The following is an 18,357-nucleotide window of genomic DNA, read 5'->3' as shown; positions in this document are numbered from 1 at the left end:
TGATGTCAATAAGACTGGCAGAAACAGGAGCTCAATCTGTGTGCATATGTGCACACGTTTTGAGGTCAATGGGAGCTATTGGATGTCCACACTTTTAAAAGTCGGGTGGGTGCATATCTGTACGTGTGTTTTAGATATGGTCCAGGAGCCTCAATTGAGGCCCCTGTTCTTGAAGATCTTGTCCCAGAGTGTCATCTAGACTAAAAAAACAAAGAAAAGAAAAGAATGTCTTTGACAAAGTTTTTAAAAAGTTAACCAGCCAGTAGAGATGGAGTGAATATATATGGAAATTATGAGTTTCTGAAGATGGAAATGATTGTATCACGAAATTCACAAGGTTTCTGAAGGGTACATCGTACACTGATATTTTGTAACGCCATTCATGGCAATACTGCCTCCAAAAGCAGTACTTCTAGAGAAATTTCTACAGCCTCATAAACACTGATTGGCAGGCACAAAATTATTCTTCAAGGATCACTTTTCAGAAGGTAAGACTAACTTTCTAGAATGAGGAAATCAGTACACCAGATTTTTTTAAACCAAAGGGCAAATATACTATTGTAGTAAATGCTTTATTTGAAATACAGGTATAAATGCTAGTTAGAAGGCTGGCATCATAAGAATGCAATTAACAGTATGACTTTCAGATCATCTACAATTTAAGTATGTCATTATCATAACTCTTAGTAACCAAGTTTTTGTACTATAACGTATCAAAATTGTACTGTCTCTGGGAGAAAGGAAGCTAGGTCAGAATGCTGTTTATTATTCTAGTCCATTGATGACATTTGAATTCAAGAAATTACTAGAGTATTGCTAGGTCTTATAATTTATTCAATGTCCTCCTTTTGATAACCTTGATGAAAATGCCTGCTTATGTGATAAATTTCTAAATTACCTTAATGCTTTCATGCAATAAGGAAGTTTTGATTTCTTCTACTCTAGTACAATTATTTTCTTTACAGCAATCAGCAATCTACTAAGTACTTTGGAAGTATAACGGTTCTTTGTAAATCCTGCCCCCACCAAACAAAAGCAGTGATAGAGAAAATGCATGAAGAGACTATAGTACAGATTGTGGTAAGATGAGGCCCTGAAACAAAAGCCCTTGCTTCAGAGGTCCGGTATGAGACCGGTAAAGCCTGAACTAAAGTAATGGTCAAGACTTTGCTAACATAAAGCAAAGTTAAGCTGTGAGCCAGAGGCAGGCCCTGCTCACAGAGGTTGGCAAGAAGGTGGCTGATGTTGCAATTATATACATACCTAAAAGGTACCAAGCACTAGAAATATAAACATATGCCAGGATGGTACCAGAACATTCCGGTACGAGCACATTCCACATAGATAACAAGGAACAGGCTGACCCCTTCTAAAGACAGGGGCAGGTGGGTAATATGATGGATAGAGTTGTTTTGTTCGAACCAACATGTACAAGATGAGAGGTGGCACCCTAACAGGTAGAGGGGTTGCACCTCTATCCGTCGGGAGTGATGTGTAGCTTGTTTGTACCTGTATATAAAAGGGTACCCCTGAAGAGTTTTCTTTGTCTGGCCTAGGGGGCAGTGATAAGTCCTGCCACTGACTGAGCAGGTCCATTGTCAGGGAGCACATATGTACTAGCAGAACTGTAGACATCTGATCCGGGGAGCTACAGACTGTGCTTCGTTTGGCAATAAACCTGGCCAGGTACCTTTGTACCTTATTGGAGTCTGTGGTCATTGGGGGTTCTCTTGGGGTCTGCTGTGTCAGCTATCTGCGCAGAACCATGGCAGCACATAGAGGGAACACACGCATGCAGCAGACTGTTATCAACATTGAACAGAGCAGAGCACCACACCGGTGGCATCTGACGACACAGATATTATGCTGAGGTACTTTTATTTTAGAACATTCATTAGTCAAAACAGCAGACTAATCAAGCATATTACCGAGGGACAGAAATAATGATGTACCAAAAGAAGTCCAAGTAGTACCAGTGAGGATGGTGGTTCGCACGTACGTATTCGGAATTAAACTAAACAATATCGTGTTTTCCAACATGCCTCTAAGTAATCATAAAATTTAACAAATTTTTGACAGTTTTATCCTTGAGCAAGCATTTGTAATCACTATTGTTAATTTTTGGTTTCTGGAGGTTTCACAATGTGCTAGGTGCTTTCGAAACAAAAGACGACCTTATATTCTATTAAAGTCAGACTAGATAGAGAGGATAAGGGGGTAAGAGAAAAAAACAAAAACAAAAGTAGGTTAACCAAGTGACTTTACAAAGTTTAAGGGACTAAATGACACATGTATGCCTGCGTATGCACACATGTACAAGCAACCTCAAATTACAAACAAATTGTTGGCAGCAGATATTTGCAATTGGCACCATCTTTAATATTGCACATAGTCTTCTGGTGAATGTTATATATCACACAGAAAATCAGATTAGGGTTATTTCCAAATTAGGGAAGCATTAACGAAGCCAGGAAAACACTCTTCACTTTGTAGAACAAAGAATAGTGGACAGGAGTAAAATGGATGGACATGAATGAAAGATTGATGAGGAAATAAGTAGATTTAGTAACACAGCATTACGTCTGAGTCAACTTACAGAATCAAAAACATGAGTTAAATCTGAGCAAATAGCTCTGATGAGCTTTCAAGAAAAATCGAGTGGAAATGGTAAATAAGATACATAGGAGCTCTACAGACTAGCATTCATAGCATCATTGGATGGTTAACAACAAAAAGTTTGAATATACTATGTGGCCAACGTTTCTTCTGCACATAACCAACTTAGACATGCAAGTGCCCCAAACTGCACATTTAGGGATTTGTGCCCCCTAAAGTCATGCCTGTATTGTCATTAAGTGCTGACAGTGTAGTTGGCTGTCTGCAAGACACAAATGATGACACAGGCTTTAATTTTAAGGGTTAGACTATGAACCTCTCACACTGGTGTGTCTGCCACTAATCATGGAAGTAAATGCTCATTGAGAGTAAGGGTTTCACAGTTTAGCCTTAAAATTACAACTCACTTTATAACTGTGTATTATGGGCCAAATCTTCAAGTTCTTAGGCCTGCAAGACTTCCAGTGTTTTCAGTTGCAGTTTTGACCAAAAAAGAACTGCAGGATCAAGCACTATAAAAATAGGCAGTGTACACACATCTATGGTGGATTTGATTCTGCAGCATTAAGTATTTCACCAGTATAAAATGTGTGTGAGATTAATACATAAAACTCAGAGTTTGGAAAATGAGCTTCTCAAAGCATCCGGATAATTGATAAGAAAAAGGTAGTGGTATAGCATTAAGTTCCTACAAGATAATATTTCAGTAGTTATGGGGGGAAAAGAAGCCATTTCAAACTTCAGTTTATTTCATTTAAACAATTCCCTTAAAAGAGATTGTATCTCTCCGGACAGAAGCTTGGTAATGCCACTGCTTTTAGAGAAATATGACTTGAGTAGTAAGTGTCTGACACTATCAGAGCCAGAGACTGTGACAAGCTCCAGCAAAGGGCACAGCTGAAGGCTTTTATTACTTTTTATGTACCATTGCCTAAATGTTGTTAAGGAAATGTGGTTACCAATTGAAAGCTCATTCATCCAAATTATTCAGTGCTACAAAGGAAACCTGACATGTAAACAATTTAGATAAGGATTCTAGTCATCTAGTAGCACAAAGTATCTGCAATTTTTCACTCAGAGTGCTAACACTGTTAAAAGTAAAATACTATTGTCCTTGAAAAACTGGTTCAGCTAACTGCACAGTAGCCACCACAGAGGTTGCAGTTAAAACTTTCAAACCAGTAGAAACATTTTAGTAATCTCTTTGGTATTCTCCATAACGATACAAGGAATCTCAAACTAGTAAATACTTTCATAAAAAGTAGAAACATTTTAAAGATTGATTGCTTAACTTTGCACTAGTATTGCAGATTGGATTTTTAGTTTTAGTACTGATGGTAATCAAAGATGCAGAGATTCAGATTGCAAGCCAAAAGATAAAAATGACGTTGCCAGATCTTGGGGTATGGATGAACTGCACAGGGCAAAGGTCATGTGCATCATGTAGGTATAAAAGTTGCTTAAAACTTACTTTTTCATGCCTGGTCCCCTGAAGCCAGGTCAACAAAGCTGAAGGGTTACCTTAATTTACACCATCTACAAATGGCCTTGTGAAACTGAAAACACAGCTGAGGATCAGCATAGCTTAGCGGCATCATGGTCACTCCTCCTTTTCTTCTGACCCCATCTGCTTTTCTGCGCGTGAAAAATGTATGACATAAAAGCCCATACACAGTGCTTGTGCACCACCCTGGGCTCACCCTTTACTGAGCTAGTTAAAACAGCTTTTCGGGCCAGCTTTTCAGGCAGTCTCAGTGCCACAACATCTGGCCCATGATCTCTTACTATTACTTTTTTCTTTTTGCTATTCATATAAACGGAGGATTGTGCTCCACTATGCTATTCATAAAGAGACCACTTATGTTCCATTTATTTTTAACAGAGAAGAAAAAAAATGAATATTTGTTATTTGTACCATGCCCAAATATGTGCCAAATACCTCACAGAAAAGAGAGCTGACCATCTTCACAGTGTGATTCTTACATGTTTGGGCAGTTCATTATCAGACGTGAGTTGAATTTCTAGAAGTATTCAAGTTCAGTTTCCAAGAAGATTAAAAACTATTTTATTTAAAACATTATAGTTCTTAAATTCTCTTCTGGTGAGCAGATCATTATGGTAACAGCATTAAATAAAATAAATTTAAAATGCAATGGTTTAACTCATGTAACTAAGACAACCTGGAATCAAACTGCAGTAGGCCTGCAATCTTCATCCAAGAGCAAATGGAGAGAAAGATATGAATAAAACTTTAAAGTAATCACCACTGAAAGTTCTTTCCAATGGCAATTTTAGCCTCAAATTGCCAGGTTGATGTATCTAGAATACTACAGAAAGAGTTAAAAAGTGGTTCTCCAACACCAGAAATTGGCAGATATAAATAAGCCAGACAAATGGGATTATAAATAACAATCCTTTTTATGTACACAGTGCTCTTGGTCCAAGAGTCGTATTTACAAGCAATAGTACATCTACAGTTCATAACATCCTTTTGAGATACTGGTAATACTTTTCTTTATTTTATAATTAGGGAAACAGACAAACAGTAATTATGGGGTAGATCTGAGAATAGAACTGAGATCTCCCAACTCCCAACCCCCCAGTTAAAATATCACAAAAGCATCCTTTGCCCTACTTATAAACTTGACCACAACTGGCCTGAGGTAACAGCCACTGAGGCCAGTGGAAAGATGGCAAAGGAAGTTAAATCTGGCCCTATAAGAGGTAGAGAGTCAGTAATCAATATCTTTGTTTGCCACACTGAAAATTTCCTCATAGGTCATTAAAAACAAAATTCTGTTTGAATAAAGGAGTGAGGTATATCACCTATTATGTCTGGTTAAAAAAAATGATTAGTACAATTTATGATGGCAATTGTTTCTTAGTCAAAGGCACTCAAATTCACAGCTGTAATGACGATGTTTATGTTTTAGCAGGAATCTGTATGTGTTTACATATGGGAAATAACACTACTACTTATAAGGAAAGACAGCTGATTTAACAATTTTTTTGCCAGGGAAAATGTGTCAGTAATGTGTGAAAAGCCAAGGAGTTACCCAAAAGAATGTTAGATGCAGATGGCTAGAAAAGGATGAAAGTGAAGCCTATACTTGCTTTCAGAAGAACACATTTAATCTAGAAACTAAAATTTGCAATGCTAAAGGGGTCTAACAGTCATACATATTCCAAGCACATTTTTATATAATGACAGAACTTTATCGCAGGGCAAGTTTCTAAAGAAACTCCAACGAAGATTTCTGGGGAGGGAAGGGATGAGACTGGCAGGAGAGTTTTAGATTAGAAGATAATCTGGGAGGGTCCTAGTTCTGAACACAAGTTCTAAAGTTAGCGTTCAGTTTTCATAAAGGTTTACATGGGCACAGAGGACTGGATGACCACTTTATTAAAAAGTGAAATAGATTTGACTTGTAAAATGCCATAGAATAAGACTTGAAACAGCTCCTGCTTCTCTGACACAGGGCCATGTCCTGCAGACCTTCATATTGGAGACTCTGAAGGAATATATTAGTTTTGCCTGAGTGAGAAGGGTAGTATTTGACTCACATTCAAGGTTTATCTATTTTACTTGTACCAGGATGGCAAGTCAATGTGGGGGTGTGCAAGTTATCAGATTTGCACATTGTGCATTTTTCTAGTCTAAACTGGAGATTTTAATTCAATATGGGGAAAAAGTTATTAATTCTATCATTGCAAAACCATGCAGTTTCAAACATCTCTAGCTATGTGATAAGTAAACTCTCTGGCTATGTGATAAATAAACTCTCTCTGGTGCATAAACTTATTTATGCTAATTGTGAGATAATTACACGGAAAACTAAAGCCTCCATCTGATTCATTATGAGATATTAAGAAAACAACATTTTTTTCTCAATAGTCCAAATTTGTATTTATGACAGACCTTAATGCCTTACTTGAAGCTGCTCTTTTATGCCAGCTTTTGTACATGTCCATCACTATTTTTTTCAGTTTTTCATTATACTACAGTAACATTTAAAGAGGAAATGCAAACAAATAATGCTAAAATAGTTTATAAGTCCTCTGTAGTAATAAATCTGTGACAACCTAGGACTTAACAACTGTCACTTCACATGCTGGACACCATGGCCAGTCCAAACCTAATGGTGACAGCAGAGCTAGAACTCCCATCTTTATGCTCCCAAGTCACTGGGTTCTAATCTTTGAGCTAAAGGAGAATCCCCTTTGCCTATTAGTTGAATAGTGTCCATTACACACCATTGAACAGTTCTGATTCCATTCAGTGTCCAACCGTTGCCTTCTGATGTCTCATATAGATTGTAAACTCTCTAGAGCATGGGGTTATATTTAATTCCGTAAAATATCACGTGTACTTACAATACTATGGTTAGATTGTGACAGCCTTACTCACACTACTACTTTACTCCACAAATAGTTTCATTTACTTCCACGGGACTCTCAGAGTGCAAGCTAACATTCAGCTTGAACAAGGGTGCCACATTCCAAGCCCACAGTAATAATTAGGATCAATTTGCTTAAGGAAGGACAGGGGAACAAATTGACAGAAAAACTGGAGCCAAACAGTCCACGTATTTTTTCCAGGCCCTCACTTTTCCCAGGCTTCAGGAATTGGGCAGATATTTGGCAGATGGAAAGGTAGCTTTGTGGAGCAGATCAGCATCCCAAATAGCTACTTTCACGCTTTGCAGTTTCCACAGTGGATTTGCTCTCTTTGGCTGTCCACTGTAGGAAGAATTTAAATCACCTTTGAGCCTCTGTTTAACTAACCTGTACAATGGATATAAAATAAGTCAGGCCTCACAGGGGTGTTGTGAGGCTTAGTGTATTAATATTTCTACAGTGTCTTGAGGTCCTTGCACAAGAAACACTGATATGATGTTTTCAATTTATATTACACTGTATAATTGCATACATTAGCAACACAAAAGTAATAATTAGAGCTAGTTGCAAATTTTTAAACAGAATGTTTTTCCATCTAAAAATGCCCATTTGTTGAAACCAAAACTTTTCACAGAAACTTATTGGTTTAGTTGGGAAGGTTTCTCAAGTCCAGGAATATCTGGTCAAAATAAAAGAGACACCCACACCAAAATAGCCAATAGCCTGGTGGCAAGGGCACTAGACTATTGGCTATGCTGAGGTAGGTGGATGTCTTTCTCTCTCTCTGCAAAAAGCTTTGTAAGTTCTCAGTTTCGTTCAGATGTAGAATTGAAACAAATGTTGAAAGATTGAAATTTTTCATGAAACAGAATTATTTTCTGGCCAGCCTTACTTGTAATGTCTGGTTATTCACAGTCTACTTAAGCCTTTTTATATACAAAGCTGCAAACTTATGTCTTTTTAAAAAAGGGGGGGGAGGAAATGATCTTGCTATGTTTAATTAATTTACAAACTATTCTTTCATTGTAGCCTACTATATTTGAAATGATTCTTTTTAGTGTATCAGATTCAAAAGTCAGAAAGAATCAGGCTTATATAAATCATAGTAAGTACATGCTCATAGCTATTTCCCATCCATGCTTTTGACAATGTAATGCATTCAGAATTTGCTCAGTCTGCAGACATCTATACCAATTAAACTTACAATATGTTATTCTAATGATGATAAAAGCTGGAAAAGTATATACATCTTTTTTTCATTCGATTTACTTTTCCAAATAGACCGCATAACCGGCCATTTATTCAGACTTTCCAAGGACAACGTAGCCTTTCCTTCAGTATCTAATTCACTTAGTTTTCACCTTAATTTATTCTCACAAATTAATATTCTTACAGTAACCACATCCTCCTTTCCTTCTAATGCTTCTCTCTACATTCTAGTTGCATCTCATTTCAAATTGAACCCCGATCCTGCATCTGACTCTACCTGGGCAGACCTGATTGACTTCCATGTGACTTCCATGCAGATGCAGCAGTAAAACTACCCACTATCAACAGCAGGATGGAAGCTTTGGATTGTAAATTCTTCTGGGTAAAGACCGTCTTCCAGTGTGTTTTTCCAGCATCTAGCACAATGATGCCACAATCCTGATTTTGGTTTCTGAGCAGTATCGTAATACAAATAATTTTAAAAATTAATAAATAAATCACTATAGGCTCATTTGCATAATTATGTCCAATGGTAGCCTTAGTTTCGCCTGTAATTTTAGCCAAAATTAAATGCATGAGCACCTGTATTACTATTATTTATTAACAGTAGTATTGTGGCAGCACCTAGGGACCCCAGTTTTCAGAGGAGATGAAAAACTTGGAAACGTAACAGCTTGGGAGCCAGGTCCCAAGGCATCCAGGCACTTGACTTCTCATCAACTGGCCTGTGGGCTGACAAAGAACTGGGAGCCTGGAAGCCCTGGGAGCACCATCTTCCAAGCTTGCAGCTCCTCAGCTTTCTGGGCTTTCAGGGTCTGTGAATCCAGGGCAGCCAGACAGGTGGACTGCCGGCACACTGGGAACTCCAGAGCTTTCTGTTCATGGAGAATTTCTAAATGTTAGGTTTTCATTCCAAACCAAACCAAAACCAGATTTTAAAATAGCAAAACCCTAACAAAACAGAGTTAATGTTTCTCCACACAGCTCTAACTGTAAGTTCCTTGAGGTGGGAACTGTCTTTTTGTGATATGTTTTTACAGTGACTAGCCCAATGATGGGGGTCCATAGGTGCTGCTGGAATACTACCACCAGTTCATCAGGCAGACTGACAAGGACCTGAGCAGATCAGCTGGCAGGTAACTAGAGAGGTTTGCAATGGAAACCGGCCTGGCAGGCAGGGTTCCATTGGACAGACCTTCATAAAAACTGAATCTTCTCAGTGGACTATTTTGCTTTTGACAAACTGACATTCTCCAATGGAGAAACGCTTCATCAGAGAACTTCCAACCAACTCTATTTAATACATAAGCATAAAATAGAAGCAATAGATACAGACAGACAGGGAAGTACAAGGAGACAATGCGGGAAAACTGGTCAGCATGAAAAAGCACTGGTTATGACACACACAAACCCCTGTTCAAGTCACACACATTATAGTGGGCATATACCTACCTTTCTGCTGAAAACATGAGCATATAAAGAGAATGGAGGTCATAACATGCCTTTAAGGGATGCCCTTAGTAAGGATATAGGATCATTTTGAGAGTGTGAAGGATTCCAAAACTCCAGACTGCGATTTTCTTGACAATTTCACAGGTAATAAGTGTTGTATAGTCTGTACTAGATTTACATAGTGAGAATTTTCTCAGTCTGGTATTTTATGTGGGGAAAAGAAGTTAAAAATTTAAGTGGCATTTTTTTATCCCTCATCTTCCAAAACGGCTTTTGTGAATTTCCATCCATTAACGGAAGTAAAGTTTTAATTGCCTTCTTTCTTGACAAAAATAATCATTTTAAAAAGTGTCCTGGGACACATGCCTTGCACGCAAAATAAGTTGAAATGAAATCTGGATGTGTTTTTTGACAACAGTATGGTTAGAGTCTGCTAGTTAAACCTCACCAGTTTATAAAGATCATCATCGTTTTGTACTCTACATATTTCCTAACCCTATCTGTGGCATGAGTTATTTAATAAAATTCCTTACACCAGGTGTCAATCTCTTAAATTGGCATATTGTGCCTTCACTTACTTGCTTTTTTCACGACATGTTGAATGCAATTACTAAAAGAGGTTTGACAGAGGCACACCTGTATCAATTTATGCTACAAACGTAGGTTCCAATCTTGAAAAAACTGAATACCTGCTTCTGGGTAGCGTGCTTACAGTTGGAAATAACTACTATGTCTGGTAGTAAATGTTTGCAGGATTGACAATTAGGAAATGACAATGTATATTAAAGATGTAATCAGGTGAGTAGATCATTCACCGATGCTGAAGTTCATAGTGATCAAATTCTGAAGCACAGCACAAGTAATCAAATTCTAGAACTCAATAACACCAAGTTATTCATACTTTCCATATGGACTTGACTGTAATCTGCAACAGATGATTTTAGACTAGTTTTTAAAAGACAGTATAAATCGTTAAGCACTTATACTGTTGCATCTATATGAGTCAACTTCTCTCTCAACCTAAGAATGCGCTAATCATAGTCATGCTTAAAGTTAGAAATAACCTTACAAGGGAAGGGGGAGGGATAGCTTAGTGGTTTGAGCATTGGCCTGCTAAACCCAGAGTTGTGAGTTCAATCCCTAAGGGGGCCATTTAGGGATCTGGGTCAAAAATTGGGGATTGGTCCTGCTATGAGCAGGGGGTTGGACTAGATGACCTTCCCACCCTGATACTCTATGACATTATTCATCACCCAATCTAAATTATCTATGTGGACAGTAAGACTCTAGTGAATAGGCTAGCACTGGAATTCTCTAAGGTTGTGTGCATCCTAGACAGGTTTAATTTACTAAAGTTACCCAATCATGTTGTTATGGATAGTTCCCCAATGCTATTAGTTTGAAGCCTTGCTTGTACAATAGTGCCAGAGAGATATAGTGCTTTCAATAAAGAGAAGCTTTGCACTTTCCCAGGAGCTCAGTTAGTAATAGCACTGGTTAGCTTCTGATTAAATGGCAGAAGGAGTTTGAAAGAAAGAAATGCCACTGGGAAAATCCAAACAGGCCAGAGAGGAAAAGAGTAAAGGGAAAGCATATTGGAAATAAAAAGTGATGATTCTGGTTTACACACATCCCGCAAAACAATATGGACAACGGGTAAACATTCAAACATTTGTATTGTACTTAAAGCCATTACAGCAAATGACAAACTTAGTGAGCAAAATTATACCTGAAAAACTGCAGCAGTGGTTTGGTGTAATTCTGAAGCTTTCATACCACAAAATGGGCTAATTTCTCAGTCATGTATCTAGGTAAGAAGCATGTATGAGGAGTAACTCCTATTTCTCCATTGCTTTTGGGCCTTCCTTTGGAACTCTAGCAACTACAGTAGGTAGGATGAACAAATTGTTGGACTAAAATATAAGGGTATGGAGCTGGATTCTCTGTTGGAAAATGATGTTTGCACCACTTTTGAGCTCAGATTTCAGGATTTCCCTTGTACAAGGGGAATTACTAGAGCCACTGTAACTCAGCTCCCAACAAATGCAAAATTGCTCCCCACAACTCATAGTCAAGTGTTTTGTCAAGTCTAGTTTTAAGCAACAAAGTAATCTGGGTTCTACCACTTCCCTAGAAGACCTTTTTCACAGCCTAATACATTTAATTGAAAAACCAGCAGGACAAGGAATTATAGGGCACACAACTAGCATTACAGTAAAAATCAAAATAAGGACCTCAGTGGCACAGGAATGACCAACACAGGGGAGAGGAGACTACGTGAGTTCCAACAAAAGGAACTTTCTAATAACTTTTCCGGAACGAGAGGTGTGCTGTGCCCAGCCCCACCCACGGAAGGAGGTAGGGTTTTCACCTGCTTAACACACTAGTATCCAGGATTCACAGGAGACAAAGGATATTGTCATGTAGGCGCACCCTGCCTCCACTATAACGCTTAATGCTTGGCTGCAAGACAATGTTGCTTTCTGCAGGAGCTGTACTATCAGGTGCTCTGTCTATTGCAGCTCTCCCTGGAACTTATCCTTCCCATCCCTTAAAGAGTTGTTCCACTGTAAGTAGGAAAAAACAGCATTAAAGCTGCATTAACCTGTGCTTCCACCAGAGATTCTGGGTGGGCCAAGAATCCAAAGGAGTCCAGCTGCCTCTGCAATCCCATCCAACTAGTCAGAGCTAGAATCCTATAAAGCCCCATAAAGGCTTCTGCGGGGACTAGGGAAAGACACAAGCTTCCTTCTCTCTGTATGGACACACCTGGAGTATGGTGCCATAAAACAGGTCACACAATTGCACTATCAGTTTGCATAATGAAGTATGATTATTTTGGTACAGCTATAGTAATTAATTATGTTACTGCAGATTTACACTACACAAGTAGGAACACAGACACATTCACAAACAACAGATGGAAATTAAACAAATTTACAGTACTATATTTAACAGTCCTACAGACCAGGACTTCAGAAAATAGTTGTAATTTATCTCTATACTGAATATATCTAATGGGATAGAGTGCAAACTTGTACAAGTGTTTGCACTTGCTATAAGTGTTCAAATCTAATAATATCTTTAAAACAACACAAAAAAAACCCGCAGCCTCTCTCTACCACCTAAATGCAATGACTTTCTCAAAGTCTCAACTAACTGGAGCTGAATTTTTGGAGATTAGGCCAATAAAGCCAAGTATCTCTGGAACTTAACAGAAGTTCTTTGATTAACTATTACTATTGATTTGATGTAAATTCCACTACCAGTTTAAAAACTGCAATCACCATTTTAGACATTTCTTTTAAATCTCTCTCTCTCTCTCTATTTTAAACAATGGAAAGGCTGATTACTGCTGTTTTATTTTATGGTTGGTTTGTTAGTATCAGCTGATTTTTCCCAGACTTTCGCAATTCACTTGGAGCTGTAAATGAATACTTGATGCCTTTAAACAGAGTGTATGAAAAACATGGGCAGATTGTTGAGACAACAGTACTGAGCCTCAATGGGCATCTATGGAGTTTGTCATCCTTTTGTTTTTGTAATTTATTATTTTGCATGTTTTCGGCAATGTATTGACATTTGTCCTTAATAAACAAAATTTCATGTCATCTGGCTTGGTTTTGATGGCTCAGACGAGTCCATAAAATGTCATCTTAGACACTGCTGGTAATTGTTTTTTCTTAAGAATTGTAGGTCTCTTTACCAATAACATAGCTAGGTCATATTTTTTCAGATTATTAAATGCCTTTACTCCCAATCTTTCACGGATTCATAACAAACACTTGTATTAAAAATGGTCTCCTCTACCTCATTAATTAGTGATGTGCAATTTCTTTAGAATCAGCAAGCAGGTATGTTTTATACTGATCAATATGCAAGCGTGAAGCTGCTCGTATGAAATGACCTTCTACTTCTTTTAACCAGTTGTGCTCTCAATAGACATTTCAAATGCCATTCTCTACGGATCACACGTCATGTAGTCTGAAAGGCACTGTGTTAGTCTGCTATCTTGACCACTTTAAAAACTCACTAAACCGGATGAGCCGTTCTGAATGTTTTCTGGGATAGAAGCAACATCTTTTTTCTTTTCTTTTTCTTTTTTTTTTTATTTTTTAGAGAGACAGCCAATGTCAAATTCCTGGATCTGGTCAACAACAGCCAGCAGTATACTTTAAACTACAAATAAAGTACAGTTAATTGAAACATATTTACTTAGCTGGAAAATGTTTGATGGGTGATACTACTTATTCTTGACTTATAAAATGCAAAACTAATAGGAATGCTCCTGAAAGTCAAGTCTGCATATATTATCTACCCTTTGGGACAACTCAGCTCTGGAGTGGCTGAAATGTTCCATGCCACAGGCAAGTTACAGGCGTAGTGAGCTGCACAAGAGATCCATACAGTCTCTAGAGAAGAGGTACAGATTTCTCCAGACTAGTACTTCCCTGTACTCACACACTTTAACTGGTCTGTGGGAAGGTTTTACTAATGGTAGTTCACTTTCCTCAACACCCACTTTGCCCAAGCTATTTAATCTTAGATGTAAAGAGTGTTTTTTGTACCCCAAACAGCTTTCACAGCATAAAGCAACAGCTGTTGTTTACATTTCAGGAGCAGGCAGAGCAGGAAGGACCATGTTATGAGAAAATTATGGTAACTGACTAACAGTACTGTAAGCGTTCTAAACCCTAGGGTTTGACATTGAGGCCCCACATCAGAAATATCCAATATCAAAAATATCTAAAAGCACTGGTAGTAATGGGGGACTTTAACTACCCAAACAACTGTCGGAAAAGTAATTCAGCAAAACACAAAATTTCCAGTAAGTGCTTGCAATGTAGTGGGAACAAGTTTTTTTTTTATTTTTGTTTTTCCAGAAGATGGAGGAAGTAACAAGCAGGACGGTCATTTTAGACTTGATTCTGACTGACAGGGAGAATTGGTAGCAAATCTGAAGGTGGAAGGCAATTTGGATGAACGTGATCATGAAATGATATTTCATGATTCTATGGAAAGGAACAAGTGACAGCAGGAGAATAAGAACAATGGACTTAAAAAAGGAGACTTTAACAAACTCAGAAAACTGGTAAGTAAGGTCCATGGGAAGAAAATCTATGGGAGACGGGAGTTCAGGAGAGCTAGCAGTTTCTCAAGGAGACAATATTAAAGGCTCAAATGCAAATATCCCAATGCTACAGGAAGGATAGGAAGAACAGTAAGAGGCCAATATGGCGCCATCAAGACCTCTTCAATGACCTGAAAATCAACAAGGAATCCTACAAAAAGTTAAAACAAGGACAAATTGCAAAGTAGTAGTAGAAAAGAGTAAGCCAAGCATATAGGAACAGAATCAGAAAGGCTAAGGCACGAAATGAGTTACACCTAGCAAGGGACATAAAAGGCAATAAGAAGAGGTTATTTAAAGACATTAGAAGTAAGAGAAAGATGACTGAAAGTTTAAGTCCTCAACTTAGTGGAGAAGGAGAGCTAATAAGAAACGTTTAAATCAGGGGTGGGCAAACTACGGCTCGCGGACCATATCCGGGCTGCGAGCCATTTTAAGCTGGCCCACGAGCCGCACCACACGCTGGGTTGGGCGCTGGGTCGGGGGCTGCACCATGTGGCTTCCAGAAGCTGCAGCATGGCCTTGCTTCAGCTTTTATGCGCTCCAATGGGAGCTGCGGGGGCAGTGCCTGCTGATGGTGCAGCGTGCAGAGCCGCCTGGCCACGCCTCTGCATAGGAGCTGGAGAAGGGACATGCCATTGTTCCCAGGAGCTGCTTGAAGTAAGTGGTGCTCGGAGCCTGCACCCCTGAGCCTCTCCCCATGCCCCAACCCCCTGCCACAGCCCTGATCACCTTCCTGCTCTCCAAACCCCTAAATTCCAGCTCAGCACACCCTCCTGCACCCCAAACCTCTCATCTCAAAGCCTGCACCCCCAGCCGGAACCTGCACCCCTTCCCGCACCCTGCCCCAGCCCTGATCCCCCTCCCACCCTCCGAACCCCTCTGACCCAGCACAGAGCACTCTCCTACACCCAAAACTCCTCATCCCCAGCCCCACCCCAGAACCCGCACCTACTCCCACACCCCACCCCAATTTTGTGAGCATTCATAGCATACAATTTCTATTCCCCGATGTGGCCCTTGGGCCAAAAAGTTTGCCCACCCCTGGTTTACATACTGTAACTGTGGTTCTTCGAGATGTGATGCAGATGTGTATGTCACTTAGGTGCGTGCATGCCCAGCGTGCTGGAGCCAGAAAAATTTGCCTAGGAGTACAGAGGGGGTGCTCAGGCCTCAGGGCCATAGCCCCTCCCCTGGCTATATAAGGTGGAACTGCCTTGACCGTCCCTCAATTCTTTCACACCGAAAGCCCAGACACGAGACTTCTATGCAGAGGGAACGGAGGGTGGGTCATGGAATCACATTTTGGAGAACCACAGTTACAGTAAGAAACTGTCTTCTTCGAGTAGATGCAGCCATATATTTCTGTTAGGTGACTCACAAACAATACCCCCTCCTGGAGGTGGGGCTTGGAGTCTATCTCAACAGGGACTGCAGGACTGCTCTACCAAAGCTTGCAGAAAGCTTGCAGAAAGATGCAGTTAAGACATAATGGTTCATGAACATATGCATCGATAACCATGTGGCAGCCCTGCAAATGTGCAATACGGAAATGTCACTGAGGAATGCTATGGATATTGCTTATCTCCTTGTAGGATGAGCTTGCACCCACTGAGTGGGCACTGCCAAGGCTACTTCATATGCCGTCTTGATGCAGGATGTTATCCATTCGGAGATCTCTGCAAAGAGACTGCTTGACCCTTCATGAGACAAACAAGGCAAAGCATGAAATGATTTAGTCCTGTCCATATATACGCTTGACATCACCTGACATCTAAGATATAGAGGCACTGCTCCGCCAGAGATGAATGTGGCTTAGGAAAAAACTCAGGTAAATATACTGCCTGGTTGAAATGAAACAGAGACCATTTTAGACAAAAAATGTGGGTGTGATCGTAAAGTCACCTTGTCTTTGGAGAATTGTGTATAAGGAGGCTCTGCCATCAGAGCCTGCAGCTCACACACTCTCCTTGAGGCTGTTATTGCTACCAGGAAAGCAGTTTTCTGAAACAAGAATGGAAAGAGACAAGAAACTAGGGGCTTGAATGGAGGACCCATCAGAGCTGCCAGGACTGTGTTTAGGTTCCACAGGGGAACTGGCTCTTGTATTGGAGAATGGAGACAGAGAAGCCCTCTAAAGAGTTTCATTACCATGTCATTGGAGAAGACTGATCTTCTCTGAAGAGGGGGATGAAATGCTGATATCACTGCCAGATGCATTTTCAATGAACTAAGCAAAAGCCCCAATATCTGAAGGAGTGGCACGTACTCCAAGATGTCCTGGATAGAAGCCACAGTCTGTTGTATTCTGTGGGCTAATCACCACACCAAAAACTGTTTCCATTTTTGTGAGCAGGCCTTTCTGATAGAGGACTTCCTACTATTGAGCAGGACTTGTTGGACGGCCACAGAACAACATTCTTCCTCCTCCTTCAGCCATGCAGCAGCCATGCCATGAGATGCAGGGAGTTGAGTGTGGGATGCAAGGTGTGGCCATAATTCTGAGTGAGCAGGTTGGGATGGAGAGGAAGAGGAATAGAGGTTGCATAGACAGCGTGAGAAGGTCAGAAAACCAGCACTGTCTCGGCTGGAGCAATGAGAATGAGCTTGGCTCAATCCACCTTGAGCTTGAGGATAACCTGAGGGATGATCAAGGTGAGTGGAAAGGGGTACAGGAGAGTCAACCACTAACTGTGGTGGAAAGCATCAGGCATGGAGCATGGACTGAGGCCCCCTGGAGAGCAGAACAGGCCATATTTCCTATTAACCTTGTAGCAAACAGGTCAATCGTCAGGATGCTCCAAGCTATGAAGATGCTCCAGATGACACTTGTTTTTAGTGTCATCTGGAGCATTTGTGATTTAGGGAAAAATACTTGCTGAGATGGTCTGAGAGATGACTCTGAACCCCAGACAAATGAATGACTATCAGTATAATGTCCTCGTCGATGAAGAACTGCTGCCACTTGATCGCCTCTCGGCAGAGCAAACTGGAATGTGCTCTCCCTTGTTTGTTCACATAATACATCGTGGTAATGTTGTCGTTAAGTATGTGACTCATTGAGTCTTTGATAGTGGTGAAAACCACGACATGCATTGTAGATGGCCCAAAGCTTCGGCTCCAGCAAGTTGATATGGAGTCAGGCCTCCTGCTCTGACCACAGTCCCTGTATTTTCAGTGACCCAGGTGCGCCCTCCCAACCCAGCAGGGAGACATTAATAACAACCGACTTGGATGGTGAGGGCTGGACAAAGCAACTGCTTTAGCAAGTGTTCTGTGGGCACATCCTCCACTGCAAGGAATCTAGGACAAGTGGAGGGAGAACCAGTCTGTCTAGAGAATGAAGAGTAGGACTGTAGATTCCTGAGCCAGATTTGAAGGGAGTGAAGGTGGAACCTTGCAAACTGGACCACCTGAGTGCAAGCAGACATGCGGCCTAAGAGTCTCAGACACATCCAAACTGTTGTAGAAGGCCAAGATTGCAGACTCAGGCAAAGATGTCGAATTGTCCAAAAATGGTCAGTTGGCAGAAATGCTCTTGACATCATGGA

The 18,357-nt window shown here is 40.2% G+C and overlaps 1 protein-coding gene across 1 annotated transcript in view; it reads right to left on the bottom strand.

Moving 5' to 3' along the window:
- KCNIP4 (potassium voltage-gated channel interacting protein 4) overlaps nt 1-18,357 on the bottom strand; it is an 857,625-nt gene that overhangs the window by 723,389 nt on the left and 115,879 nt on the right. The gene's annotated exons all lie outside the window — the stretch shown is intronic.

Source organism: Natator depressus, chromosome 4, assembly GCF_965152275.1.
Source record: "Natator depressus isolate rNatDep1 chromosome 4, rNatDep2.hap1, whole genome shotgun sequence".
Classification (NCBI taxonomy): Eukaryota; Metazoa; Chordata; order Testudines; family Cheloniidae; genus Natator; species Natator depressus.
This window is presented reverse-complemented; position numbering and strand designations above follow the sequence as displayed.